Source organism: Octopus sinensis, linkage group LG24 (genome assembly GCF_006345805.1).
Source record: "Octopus sinensis linkage group LG24, ASM634580v1, whole genome shotgun sequence".
In the NCBI taxonomy this organism is placed as follows: Eukaryota; Metazoa; Mollusca; class Cephalopoda; order Octopoda; family Octopodidae; genus Octopus; species Octopus sinensis.
The window spans coordinates 28,999,236-29,015,228 of NC_043020.1; the positions used below are offsets into that span (position 1 = coordinate 28,999,236).

The window sequence follows — 15,993 nt, forward strand, 5'->3', positions numbered from 1 at the left end:
GAATAAAATATAAATATATATGTGTGTATGTATGTATGTATGTATGTATGTATGTATGTATGTTTGTATGTATATGTATACATATATGTACATATATTTGTATATATATATATATTTATATATATATGTATATATTATATATATATATATATATATATATATATTATATATATATATATGTAATATATATATATATATATATTATATATATATATTTATATATTATATATATATATATATGTATATATATATTATATATATATGTATATATATATTATATATATATGCATATATATATATATATGTATGTATATATATATTATGTATATATATATGTGTGTGTGTGTGTGTATGTATATATATATGTGTATGTATATATATATATATTATAATATATATATATATGTATATATATATATATATATATATATATATATATATATATATATGTATATTATGTGTGTGTATATATATATCATTTAATAGTATTAATCTTTTAATCCTAACCAATGGGTTTGCTGTGGCCCGAGAAGCCTGGTGGGCCTGGAGACCACCTTCCCCCACCCCATCACAGTACTCCTATCTTGCCAACGACCCTCCCCCCTCTGCTGCTATCACTATTGTCACAGACTCCCCTTTATTGCTATAGCAACTCTGACATCGCTTCAGTTACTATTATACCTCAACAGCCAGTGTGACCTGCACCACAACCACGGGGGGGGGGCTTCCATAAACGATAATAATGAGGTACTGATATCCCCACCATCACTGCTGTTGCCACCATTCTCCCCCCTCCCACCCCCACCCCTATCCATTGTCTCTACCACTTTCCCCCTCCTCCCTCCACTACCACAAGCCCCAACAGCTACCACCACTATCACTACTGCTTCTGCTGCTGCTGCCACCGACCACCACCACCACCATGACTCTCACAACCACAACCATCACTATCGCCACCACTACCACCACCATCACCCTCCATCACCACCATCACCCTCCATCACCACCACTAACACTACCACCAATACTGCCACCACCAACACTGTCACAACTGCCACTACCCACGACCACTATCACCACCATGACCGTCCTTTGGCAAAACTTTCACTTCAGGAAGTGCCATGGAGCTTTGTTGACGTCCAACCACTGAGCTGAGTGTTGCCTGTTGTCCTAAAGAATCCACTTTTCATTGTAAGTAACAATCCAGTCAAGAAATGGGTTGTTCTGTTCTTGTTGCGTAAAAGAAGTGAAGATGACACTTCAAAATGGCATTTTTTTTTGGTTGTCATTCAATTCGTGTGGCACCCATTTCTCAAGTATTTTTGTTTTTCCAATCTCTTTCAAGTGATTGGAAATTGTTGTATACATTACGTCTAATTCAGAAGCAACCTCTCGAACAGTTGTGAGTGGATTGGCTTCCACTAAGGCTCTTAGTTGACCGTTGTCAACATCCAATGGCTGATCACTACGCTTATAATCTTCAAGACTCTCATCACCGCTACGAAATTTCTTGAACCACCATTATGCTGTACGTTCATTAGTGGTTCCTGCGCCCAACGCATCGTTGATATCACGAGCTGTTTCAGCAGCTTTCCGGCCTAGCTTGAACTGGAATAAGAAAATTGTGCAAATTTGCTTTTTGTTCATATTGTATTCAACATTCTGGAAAAAACGGCTTAATTATTCAAAAAGAAAAAGAGTAACATGATTAGATAAAGCGAAAAATGGGTTTTAAGATGATATATAAAGTCAAAATAATTTAACAAAAATTAATTTGAAAATACATTATTTGAAACCAAAATTAAAAATCCTGCAAGGACTTTCTTGACAACCTTATATATATATGTATTGCTTCGGCAATACATATACTAAAATTGGAACGATACAGAGAAGATTAGCATGGCCTCTGCGCAAGGATGACACACAAATTCATGAAGCATTCCATATTTTTTAAATGGCAGTGCCCCAGCATGGTCACAGCTCATGAGCTGAAACTAGATGAAATAAAAATAAAAATAAATAACCTAATATCATTAAGAAAGCACATTTGAAATTAAATAAATCAAGAATGAACTAGAATGAACAGTGTGATCGCAGAGTACTGAAAGCACAAATTCTGTTGGACCAGGCATGATATAAGGTTCGCAGACAACAAGTGGACCCATGCAGTTGCCGAGTAGTTTCCAAGAGACGAGGAAAGACCACTTGGGAGGCCTCCATGACGATGGGGAGACAATTTGGCCAAACAATTTGTGCCAAGATGGAAAAGAAGGTTTCAATCAAGACAGAATTGGAAGCGCATTGTGACCAGCGGTGTATAACAGCAACTGATGGTCTAGTTGATACTGTGATACTGCATCGACTGTGATATATGTATGTATGTGTGTGTGTGTGTGTGTGTGTATATATATATACATACATATATATATATATATATATATATATATATATATATATATAATATATATATACACACATACATACACATATATATATATATATATATCATCATCATCATCATCATCGTTTAACGTTTGCTTTCCATGCTATATATATATATATGTATATATATACATATATATTAGGTCATCCCATAAATAATGCGGATGTTTTCAATTGCATGAAATAAAAGTTAATTTCTGTTAAATAAAATAGAGACAATTCAAGTTTTGTTAAGCCACTTTAGTACATTTATAATACCACAGCTGTTAAAAACTTTCCCTGTGTTCAATTGGGTCTTCTTATCTCCTTAAATTATATAAACTCTCTCACTATGGAAATTAATTTCTAATAAATAAAATAGAATCACTTCAATTTCCATCATGCTGCTCATTCTGACCCTGATTTATAAGTTAGATTATTACACTACTGCAGTGCAGTTATGCTGCAGCTGTTAAAACTTTCACTGAGCAGGCCTAACTTTTCATGAGAAAAAGAGACGTTTTTGACAAACAGGCGTCAAAAAAAAAATGTTTTTGACAAACAAGTGTCAAAAAACATGTTTTTGACAAACAGGCATCAAAAAGACGTGTTTTTGACAAACAAAATACAGAGAGTCACAAGGCTTTCTGTACTTTGAATTCAAATCCCACCAAGGTCAACTTTGCCTTTCATCCTTTTATGGTCAATAAAATAAAGGCAGTGCTCCAGCATGGCCACTGTCAAGTGACTGAAACAAGTAAAAGACAAAAGGTAGAGTCACCTGCTCTCCCAAGATTACCCTTGAAATACACGTCTATTTAACCCTAGGCAACAAGACTGATTCATCTGAAACCGCCTACACATCAGTGAACATGTGTGATGTCTCGAGACCAGCCCTCCTCAGAGTCCTGTATTTTTAGTTAGTCATCTTCATGAGTCATGCTGACTCGTATGGGCCAGCTTCCCAGTTCCTCTAGTGTTTATATATTCCCCACCTGGACGGGATACCTGTCCGTCGCAGGATTACTCATTTTTACCAGCTGAGTGGACTGGAGCAATGTGAAATAAAGTGTCTTGCTCAAGAACACAACGCGTCACCTGGTCCAGGAATTGAAACCACAATCTTACAATCATGAGTCCAACACCCTAACCTATTTCTTTACTACCCACAAGGGGCTAAACACAGGGGGGACAAATAAGGACAGACAGACAAAGGGATTAAGTCGATTACATCAACCCCAGAGCGTAACTGGTACTTAATTTATCGACCCCGAAAGGATGAAAGGCAAAGTGGACCTTGGTGGAATTTGAACTCAGAACGTAACGGCAGACGAAATATGGCTACGCATTTCGCTCGGCGTGCTAACGTTTCTAACCATTAAGCCACACACCTCCACAGAGTCCTGTATGCCTTAACTACAAAACTATCTTCTATTTCACCTGTAACAAGGGTTCTTCATGTGTAATATAACCCTAGGCCTAAAGCAGTAAACTGGTAGAATGCTTTGCAAAACAGTGGGCAGAATGCTAAGTAGCATTTCATCCATCTTTATGTCCCGAGTTCAAATTCCTCCAAGGTTGACTTTGCCTTTTATCCTTTCGGGGTCAATAAACTAAGTACCAATGAAACACTGGGGTCAATGCAATTGACTTATCCCGTCCCCTAGAATTGCCGGCCTTGTGCCCAAATTTGAAATCACTATTACCTTGGGCCAGAGCAGACCAGAGGACACTGGTGACAAAAAGGTATCTCCATACCCTCCTAAATTCCTGAACTCCCAAGCTGGAGCCTCACCCCTGGATGCAGTGCAATACGGTGCACAGCTTATGATTGTTGTCTGTACAGAGAGATTATTTCCTTTCCGTTTTTGACGCACAGTGCAGCATCTGACCATTTAAAAGTTAACACCAAAGTATTTAACAAAACACAGTGAAACCGCGTAGGCCAGCAGGCTGCATTGTTAGTCATGTCTGTCACTCTAATATTGATTCAAATAAGAATTTGTTCAGATATGTTTAACAGGTTATATTTTAATACTGTTTATCTTTTTTTAGACAGTATTTTGATGTTGGCAACATTGCTTTATGCTTTGAAAAACTGAGTTGTTTTGTAAATTATAGCTTGTTTAATTTTTTTGTTATCTTATGGTTTTTTTTTCACAGCTTTGCTTCAGGAAAATTTTAAAACGATATATTATATTTATCTTCTTTCCGCCCACTAAACACAGAAATATATTTTTTTCACTAATACCGTAAATTATGTAGGTGTAACAAGATCAAGAATTTAAAGCAGTTGAACACATTTTCTGATTGCTCAGTTCCACATTGTCTCTGATCAAACAGACCCAAAACAAAAAATTCAATTCTTGCCATCACCATACTCCTCACTCTCTCACCCTTTTTTTTTTTAGACGTGGCATATGTGGTATGAGGGGGAGTCAAAAAGTAATGCCATTTTGTTCAGGACAGGTATAATCACCAACACAGGAACATGTATCATACATCAAAATGAAGCTGGTCCTTAAAGCATCTTCCACATAGCCCAACTTTTGGTTCCAAAGACTACAAATGTTCCAAAGAAGATAAACCTTGTTTGACTTTGAAATACTTGATTGCCAAATGTTTTGAAGTGACTGGGGCCCTGCAGGAAGAAATACGGGAGTCCAAAGGCTGCAGGACATCAGCCACATAGAAAAGAAGCTGTTACTTTACTGATTAGATTATGGACATCAAAAGCAAAGGATCAGCCCCTACAGAAAAGGGTTGCTAAGGAGTTGTGCTCTCAGTATACTATTAGTAAACTAACAAGGTGCAAGTATTTTTGAAGAACTTCATGAGGGTCTGTATTTAGCCTTCTGTTCTTGTTTGAGTTCTCTCTGCATATACTTACACTTAGCGCTGTCATGTCATAAGTTCAAGGTCAGAGGTTAACCCAGTTTATAAAGATAACCCCCCCCCCCGTGAAAGAGCCACCAAGATATTATGGGGTCAACTTCCCAGCTGTTGCTTGAACTTATTTACAGCTGAGTTGACCAGAGCAGTGTAAAATGAAGTGTTTTGTTTGAGAACACAATATACCTATTTCTTTACTACCCACAAGGGGCTAAACACAGAGGGGACAAACAAGAATAGACAAATGGATTATGTAGATTACATCGACCCCAGTGCATAACTGGTACTTATTTAATCGACTCCGAAAGGACGAAAGGCAAAGTCGACCTCAGCGGAATTTGAACTCAGAACATAGCGGCAGATGAAATACCTATTTCTTTACTATCCACAAGGGGCTACATGCAGAGGGGACAAACAAGGACAGACAAACGGATTAAGTTGATTACATCGACTCCAGTTTGTAACTGGTACTTATTCAATCGACCCCGAAAGGATGAAAGGCAAAGTCGACCTTGGCGGAATTTGAACTCAGAACATAGCGGCAGATGAAATACCTATTTCTTTACTATCCACAAGGGGCTACATGCAGAGGGGACAAACAAGGACAGACAAACGGATTAAGTTGATTACATCGACTCCAGTTTGTAACTGGTACTTATTTAATCGACCCCGAAAGGATGAAAGGCAAAGTCGACCTCGGCGGAATTTGAACTTAGAACATAGCGGCAGATGAAATACCTATTTCTTTACTATCCACAAGGGGCTACATGCAGAGGGGACAAACAAGGACAGACAAACGGATTAAGTTGATTACATCGACTCCAGTTTGTAACTGGTACTTATTTAATCGACCCCGAAAGGATGAAAGGCAAAGTCGACCTCGGCGGAATTTGAACTCAGAACATAGCGGCAGATGAAATACCTATTTCTTTACTATCCACAAGGGGCTAAACACAGAGAGGACAAACAAGGACAGACAAACGGATTAAGTTGATTACATCGACTCCAGTTCGTAACTGGTACTTATTTAATCGACCCCGAAAGGATGAAAGGCAAAGTCGACCTCGTCGGAACGTAGCAGCAGACGAAATACTGCTAAGCATTTCACCTGGCGTGCTAATGATTCTGCCAGCTCACCACCTTTGAGAACACAATATACCACCCAGTCAGAGAATCTTAACCATAATTTCACAATTTTGAGTGCAACACTATAACCATGAGGCCACTCACCTTAATTCCTTTCATGTACTAAATGAAAATAAAAGTCCTCAGAAATAATTTGGTGACCTAATCAATTATAGAACAACACAAAATAGCTGTGCAAATTATTGATATTATTTGAATTGTTGTCGCAGCAGATGGTTTAGTTTAATGGAAAACAGCTCAGTGTTTTTGCTGTTGTCATTGAACACAAATATAGTGATAAAAAAAATAATAGAAGATTAAATTAAATAAAAAAAGAAAAGAAAAGTGTGGGCAGTGTGTGTTTTGAGATTATTGCCTTTTGTTGAGATAAACACCTACAAGATTGTGGGGGAGCTGTGGAGCTGATTGGACCATCCTCCATTCATGTCAACACACCTGTGCTTGTTCCTGCCCTTCTGCCATACTTTAGCTTTTCAACACCTGGCATAAAGCCACCTCCCTCTCCACTACAACCCCCCCCCCAATCAGTGGAAGGACTTTTCTTTGTCTTGTTTGTTACTTGGTGACCCCACGAAAAAGCACCCAGTGCCCTCTGTAAGGCAGTGTATATTAGGAAGGGCATTTAACTGTAGCAACCTATTTCTTTACTAGCCACAAGGGGCTAAACACAGAGGGGACAAACAAGGACTGGATCCAGTCTTCACATGAATATATATAGCCAAGCCCTAATATGCTAATTAACTCAACATTAAAAAAATGTCGAAAATATGTATATATATATATATCATCATCATCATCATCATCATCATTTAGCATCCGCTTTCCATGCTAGCATGGGTTGGACGGTTCAACTGGGGTCTGTGAAGCCTGAAGGCTGCACCAGGCCCAGTCTGATCTGGCAGTGTTTCTATGGCTGGATGCCCTTCTTAACGCCAACCACTCCATGAGTGTAGTGGGTGCTTTTTACGTGCCACCTGCACAGGTGCCAGACGGGGCTGGCAAACGGCCACGGACGGATGGTGCTTTTTACGTGCCACCGGCACGGGGGCCAGGCAAGGCTGGCAACGGCCACAATCAGATGGTGCTTTTCATGTGCCACCGGCACGGAGGCCAGTCGGGGTAGCGCTGGCAATGGACACAGTCGGGTAGTGCTTTTTACGTACCACCGGCACGTATATATACCTATAAAGGAGGGAAAAGAATAAAAGCCATAAAAGTGGGATCGCTTTGTTTGACAAAACCTTTGAAGGCAACATACCAGTTTGGCTGGCATCCAATGAATGAAACTGGAACTGAATAGAAAATACTGTGAAACAGAAATTACTGTGAGAGAAAATGTTTACTGAATACCATTTTGATGAGCATGAGAAAACAAATAGAGCAGTTTTTGTTGGACTTTTATATTTGTGCAGAATGTTCCAGATGAGTGGTTCTCAAAAACTGTGGCACTCCACACTGCCATGCTTCAACAGGTTTCTAGGTATGTCATGGACTTTAAAAAATATAGTTTAAAGCTAATGGAATAGATTTGTACGAATAACATTCTGTGTGTCTTACTTAGCGAGGATATACTGGGTTGAGGAAAAGTCTGTACACCGTGTTAAAATAATGATTATTTTTTTATGCAAGAATTTATTCAAACTGTATGTATCCTTCATTTGCAATCTTCTGTGACAACATGCCTGGCCGTGGGGGAATATCACCTTACTTGGACACAGGAGAGGGTTGGCAACAGAAAGAGCATCCTGCCCTGGAGAATCTGCCTCAATAAATTCTGCCTGATCCATAGGAAATACCTATTTCTTTACTGCCCACAAGGGGCTAAACACAGAGGGGACAAACAAGGACTGACAAATGGATAAAGTTGATTATATCTACCCCAGTGCGTAACTGGTACTTAATTTATCGACCTCGAAAAGATGAAAGGCAAAGTCGACCTCGGCGGAATTTGAACTCAGAATGTAAAGACAGACGAAATACCTATTTCTTTATTACCCACAAGGGGCTAAACACAGAGAGGACAAACAAGGACAGACAAACGAATTAAGTCGATTATATTGACCCCAGTGCGTAACTGATACTTAATTTATCGACCCCGAATGGATGAAAGGCAAAGTCGACCTCGGCGGAATTTGAACTCAGAACGTAACGGCAGATGAAATACCGCTAAGCATTTTGCCCAGCGTGCTAACACGTCTGTCAGCTTGCCGCCTGGAAATACAATGATGATGATGATGATGATGACAACGATGATGATGAAAAGTTTGATGACGGTGACAATGATGACGATAATGATGATATTGTCATCTCGGTTAGAATATAACATACAGCGATCCCTTTTTGTGACATGTTGTGAGGCATGCTGGGAAAAACATATTAAGATTTCTTTTTGACTAATATACTGTGACTTTATTAGTAACTGGGTGAGAAGAAAAACTGAATCTGATACAAACAAACTTTTATTATCTTTTGCTTTGATTTCTTTTTCCTTTTCTTTCTTTCTTCTTTTTCTTTCTTTCTTTTGCTTGCATAGGAACGTCTGTTACTTCATTGATTGCTTATTACGCATTTTATAAATCTATTCAAGCAATACGTCTCTCCTGATGATTAATATCAAACTTGTTCAAAAGATTTCTACCTCAGTCTAAACATGGGAAAATTCAACAACACCACTACACATACACACACACACACACACACACCTCTACACACACACACACACAAGTTATATCATATTAGGTGATGCTAACAGCCTTGGCACAGGTTTACAGGAATAGATTATAGTTCACTTGTTTAACTTGTACTCTGCTTTTCTTTTTAAATTTATTTTATATTGTATTGGAGAAACAGGATTTCATTGTGTAACTCCATAGTTTCTGATAAAACTAAAAATATACCTTTCAACCGAACAGCCTGGATATGTGTATGCTCTGTTGTTAGGCACTCATTTTGTAGCCTTTCTGAGAACATCTACCCCAATGTCTCACTATAAAATACAGACAGCATAATTGGGAAAGTTTTGATTCAAATTTTCACTGCTCTTAGTTGGGAGAATATACCAGGGTATCCCAATTTATATTATTTTGAGATTTTTCAACTTCACTCTTACTCTTTTTACTCTTTTACTTGTTTCAGTCATTTGACTGCGGCCATGCTGGAGCACTGCATTTAGTCGAGCAACTTTGCCTTTCATCCTTCCGGGGTCGATTAAATAAGTACCAGTTACGCACTGGGGTCGATATCGATATGATCGACTTGATCCGTTTGTCTGTCCTTGTTTGCCCTCTCTGTGTTTAGCCCCTTGTGGGTAGTAAAGAAATAGGTATTTCATCTGTCGCTACGTTCTGAGTTCAAATTCCGCCAAGGTGGACTTTGCCTTTCATCTTTTTGGGGTCAATTAAATAAGTACCAGTTACACACTGGGGTCGATGTAATCAACTTAATCCCTTTGTCTGTCCTTGTTTGTCCCCTCTGTGTTTAGCCCCTTGTGGGTAATAAAGAAATAGGTATTTTGTCTACCGTTACATTTCGAGCTCAAATTCCGCCAGGGTCGACTTTGCCTTTCATCCTTTCCTGGTCGATAAATTAAGTACCAGTTGCGTACAGGGATCAATCTAATCAACTGACCTCCTCCCCTAAGATTTCGGGCCTGTGCCTAGAGTAGATAAGAATATATAATTGATCGCAGTGAAGGTAATATATTAGGCTCCAAGTTAGGAGCAATGTTGACATTCTGGTTTAGTTATGATTCTTTGAGTGAATGGTTTTGTGGTTAGGCCATTCGGCTCATGATTGGAAGGTTGTGAGTTCAATATCCAGCAGTGTGTTGTGTCCTTGAGCAAGACACTTCATTTTACATCACTCAAGTCCACTTATCTGGCAAAAATTAGCTGTGCCTGTAATTTAAAGGGGTCAGTCTTGTTACATCCTGCATCATGTTGAATCTCCTTGAGAACTACATTTAGGGTACGCATATCTATGGAGTACCCAACCACTTGTAGATTAATTTCTCAAGCAGGTTGTTTTGTCAATGATCAGATTAACTGGAACACTTGTCATTATGACTGACAAATTGGTTGTCATTTGAGCCGGGAGACTTCACATATTGTAGTTAAATTTAGTTACTCTGTTGACACCTGTTAAAATTTGATATGTTGTGATCTCGTTTTGTTTTTTTCCTGACATATTGTGATTCATACGGGGATAATGACATATAAAGATTTTAGTTGGAGTATAATATGTTGTGGACTATAAATATGCTCAGTGAAGGTGCATGGCTCAGTGGTTAGAGCATCGAGGTTATGGTCATGAGGTTATGAGTTCAATTGTGAGAAGTACCGCTAAGCAGTTCACCTGGCGTGCTAACGATTCTGCCAGCTGCTGCCTTCAAGATTACCTAATCTCAACCAATTGTGGCCAAAAGCACTGAACCACTATGCAAAAAGACCCCCCCCCAAAAAAAAACACAAGACAAACGCAGGAGTGGCTGTGTGGTAAGTAGCTTGTTTACCAACCACATGGTTCCGGGTTCAGTCCCACTGCGTGGCACCTTGGGCAAGTGCCTTCTACTATAGCCTCAGGCCGACCAATGCCTTGTGAGTGGATTTGGTAGACGGAAACTGAAAGAAGCCCGTCGTATATATGTATGTGTGTGTTTGTGTGTCTGTGTTTGTCCCCCCTAGCATTGCTTGACAACCGATGCTGGTGTGTTTACGTCCCCATCACTTAGCGGTTCGGCAAAAGAGACCGATAGAATAAGTACTGGGTTTACAAAAAGAATAAGTCCCGGGGTCGAGTTGCTCGATTGAAAGCGGTGCTCCAGCATGGCCGCGGTCAGATGACTGAAACAAGTAAAAGAGTAAAAGAGTAAAAGAGTAAACAAAAAAAACAGTAGACATTTCCAGAAAATTGTGCATGTAGTACCCATGGGGATTTTTTGAAACATTTCTGGGGGAGAAGTAATGAAATATGATAATATATCCACATATATATAAATTGCTTTCTCTGCTGGGGTAAACAAAAGCAGCTGTGTCGTATGAAGTTTATTTTCCAACCACATGGTTCTGGGTTCAGTCCCACTGTGTGGTACGTTGGGCAAGCATCTTCTGCTATAGTCTTGGGCCAGCCAAAGTCCTGTGAATGGATTTGGTTGACAGAAACTAAAAGAAGCCTGTCGTATATATGCATACGTGTGTATATGTGTGTGTGTGTGTGTGTTTGTGTCTGCAGTTGTTTCCCACCACTACTCTACAACTGGTGTTGGTGTGTTTACATCCCTGTAACTTAGTAGTTCAGTAAAAGTGACTGACAGAATATGTACTAAGCTTAAAAAGAAAAAAAACTACTGGGGTCGGTCCATCTGACTAAAATTCCTCAAAGTGATGCCCCAGAATGGCCACAGTCTAGCGACCGAAACAAGCAAAAGGATAAAAGAATAAAAGAATAACAGAATAAAGGAATAAAAGAATAAGGGAATATAGAGTGAGTAACCAAGCTGCGCAGTTTAGATGAGAACAGATGTAAAATGATTAAAGTAGGTCAGGTAAGTAAGGGAATCTGCATGTAATTAACACCTGCCAGGTAGGTCAGTCTCTTCTAAAAGTGATCAGTCTGCTGTAGTGCTTTATTTCTCTATTTTAAAAATTATATATTTTCAGGTTGGAAACAGTTAATATTTCATTCATGACCCACTTTGCTTTTTTTTCCTGTCATTTGACTGTGGCCCATGCTGGAGCACAGTTTTGGAGGAGGGTTTTAGTGCCCCCCGGGACTTATTTTTTTTTAAGCCTGATACTTATTCTGTTAGTCACTTTTGCTAAACTGCTAAGTTATGAGGATGTAAACACACCAACACACACTGTTTTCTTTACGGACTATAAAGGGCAGAAGTAAATCTGCCTTCAACTCAGTCACATGCTTGTGTTTCGTTTATTTTACTTAGCGGTATTTTGTCTGTCTTTATGTTGAGTTCAAATTCCACTGAGGTTGACTTTGACTTTCATCCATGTTTTTGTTTCATCAAAGATGTTCCTTCAAATTGCTTTGAAAGTTTTGTTTGTTTTATTTCAATTCAAAAGTTTACATTAAAAAGAAAACCTTTGAACAGTGTTGTTACTAAGCTGACCAGAATCCTGAGGAATTGTCCATTTCCATTTTGTCTTCCTCTCTTTGGAGAAGAATTTATTAATTTCTTTTTTTCTTCTTCTAGAATTGACATATTTTTTAAAATAAAAAAAATAATCAAAACATGGAGTTGAAATTTTAACTAGAATAATAAAACAGAGGTAAATTATAATTGGAACGACAGCTTTGGCTCTGCCCCCTCCGTCTCAAGCCAAAGCAGCACCACCACCACCACCACCACCACCACCACCAGTATTGACATTGCTGCCCCCACATTGGCAGTTAACTCTGTCACCCCCCAGCACCCCCATAATCCAATCACCCCCACTACCACCACCACCACCACCACCACCACCACCACCACCACCAAAGCAAATGCAACAGATGGAAGCAACAACAACAACAACAACAACGGCAACTAAAATGAATGAACAAACTGTAACAGTGACGTCATCACTAGTGCCACCCCACCCAAACCCCTCCCCCCTCCCACCCGTAATTGATGGAGCAAATGACAACAGCAGCAACAATTATGCTAATGACAAAAGTAAAGAAAGGAACAGCAACAACAACAACAACTAAAGGAAGAGCAATAAACTGTCAAATGCTGCCACCACCACCACCACCACCACCACACCACCACCACCACCACCACCACCACCACCACCACACCACCACCACCATCACCACCACCACCACCACCACACCACCACCACCACCACCATCACCACCACCATCACAACTGTCACCATCATAGCCATCTTAAACAACAACAACAACAACACTGCCGCCCCCGCAACAGCATTTTGCTCTATTACCACTACTAAAACCACTACCACCACCACCACTCTTACCATTAACACCACCACCTTGCTCCATCTTTGAGACAGCTTCCTGATCCCATCCTTCCAGAACTGGGCATCTTTCTGGGTCATGAATTGGTCTGAGTATTTCGTTTACATTCTTGTAACTTAGCAGTCCGACAAAAGTGATTGATAGAAGTTCTAAACGTAAAATAATTCCTGGGATTGATTTGTGTGGCTAAACCCTTCAAGGCAATGCTCCAGCATGGCCGTAGTAAAATGACTGAAACAAGTAAAATTTAAAAGATGAAAAAATGAAATTTCCATCAAAGTATCCCAGCGAACATCAACAGAACATAAAAGACCATGCCATCTTTATTGGGATTACATAATCAGAACAACAAGGATATCAACAACAACAGCAACAACAATAGCAGCAGCAGCAGTAGCACCACAACCACCACCACCACCACCACCACCACATTACAACTATTACATAATACTGAACTTCCAGAAACAGCTGTTGTGTTAAAAAATTTATGCATTCCCTCCTTAGTCATTTGCAAAAGTAAATTTATTTGTTAATATATGTAAATATCTATATGGTTGAACATATGGGATTATCTTCTGAATACGTTTAGTTTTTGTATCTACATCTATCCCTATATATATATATTTTAGAAGGTTTGGAGATGATGTATTATATATTAGAAGAAATGAGGTACTCAGAAATCCGGATGGTTTTATATTTACAGATATTTATAAGTATGTTACATGTTTTTATACATCCTATATCATATATTAGCACTTTCGTCCATTCTAGTGGAGTCTTTTAGTGGAGTCAGTTCAATTTGAAGACTCCACTAGAATGGACAAAAACGCTAATATATGATGTATAAAAACATATAATATACAAATAAATATCTGTAAATATAAAACCATCCGGATTTCTGAGTACCTCATTTCTTCTAATATATACATATATATGTGTGTGTGTGTGTGTGTGTGTGTATGTATATTTACATATATCAGTGCTTTTCAAACTTTTTGCTTGAACGGAACCCCAAGGAAACATTCCACTGGCTCGAGGAACCCCTGTGCAATAATTTAATAGTCTTATGCACACATATCTGCACAGGAGAATTAAAAATTACTGCCGATTTTAGCATTTTTGTAACTTCTTGTGGAACCCCTGGATTGTACTGGCAGAACCCTGGTTGAAAACCACTGACATATATCAATCTTTATCATGTTTATCCACATTGCTATCTCTATATATACACAACAGGCATCTTTTGCAGTTTCCACCAACCAAGTCCACTTGCAAGACTTTAGTCAACCTTAAGCTACAGTAAAAGAAAGAAGACATTTGCTCGGGGTGCCATGCAGTGGAACCGAACACAAAACCATTTAGCTGGGAAGCCAACCTCTTTACCACACAGCCACAGCTGTGCCTAACAAACCCCAAAAAACCCATCCCAAACAACCCATGTGTGGCCTATGAGTGTAACATCAGCCCGTCTCTTCTTATACGCTCTGTGGTTTCAACAGAGACTGGAAATAATGACGAAATATATACCCAGTTGCGAGAGTAATCGCTTTTAGCAGAGCCTAATCTACCATGCAGGTGTTCGCAAGGTGACAACTCCTTCACCTGAATGACCCAGTTGTCAACTTGCATCTGTTATTATGCAAATTACATAGCTTCGTTATTCAGTCTGCACATAAATCTTTTCTTATGAGTTTAACAGATTTTGTTTTTTTGTTCATGTTTTGTTTTTATATATATATATATATATATATATACTATTTATTTGTTTGTTTATGTATTTCAATGTTGCGTCAGAGGAGAAAGGAAGAGAGTAAGGGAAGGAGGGAGGGAGGGAGGGAGAGAGGGAGAGGGTGAGACAGCAAGAGGGAGGGGGAGGGGGGATTCTCACTAATGCTTTTATATCTTTAGCCGATATGCATTGATCAAAGATATCCACACACACACACACACATGCATACACTCCCTCTCTCATACACACACGCACACACACACACACTTGGACAATCACATACACTCACACACACTTACATACAAACACACTCACACTCTCTCACACACACACACGTTAATACACACACACATATACTCACACACATACACACACACACCTATTCACATACACTCTCACATACTCACACACTCTCACATATACACACACACACTCACACACTCTTAAACACACCCACACACTCTTAAACACACATACACACGTTCATATACACACATATACTCACACACATACACTCACACATACACACACATATACTCACACATGTACACCTTTTCACACACATACACTCACACACACACACACACAGAGCCCCCCCACACACACACCAATGTCAATAATAAACAGACCACATTGAGTGTTTTCCGACCACATGTGTTCAATTGTTTGATTAACTAAACTAACAGACTCACTGAATTAACAAAAAAGTGGCCGAGTACTCCACAGACACATGTACCCTTAACTTAGTTTTCAATGAGTTTCATCATGACACAGAATATGACAAGGCTGCTCCACCCCCTTTGTATTACAGGTACAAATCACTTTTG

General features: G+C 39.2%; 1 non-coding gene across 1 annotated transcript; it reads left to right on the forward strand.

The window, feature by feature from the left end:
• Positions 1-1,845: 1,845 nt before the first annotated feature.
• LOC115224143 lies at positions 1,846-1,951 on the forward strand. The gene has a single exon (XR_003882845.1). It is a non-coding gene; the product is annotated as a U6 spliceosomal RNA (small nuclear RNA).
• Positions 1,952-15,993: the final 14,042 nt, after the last annotated feature.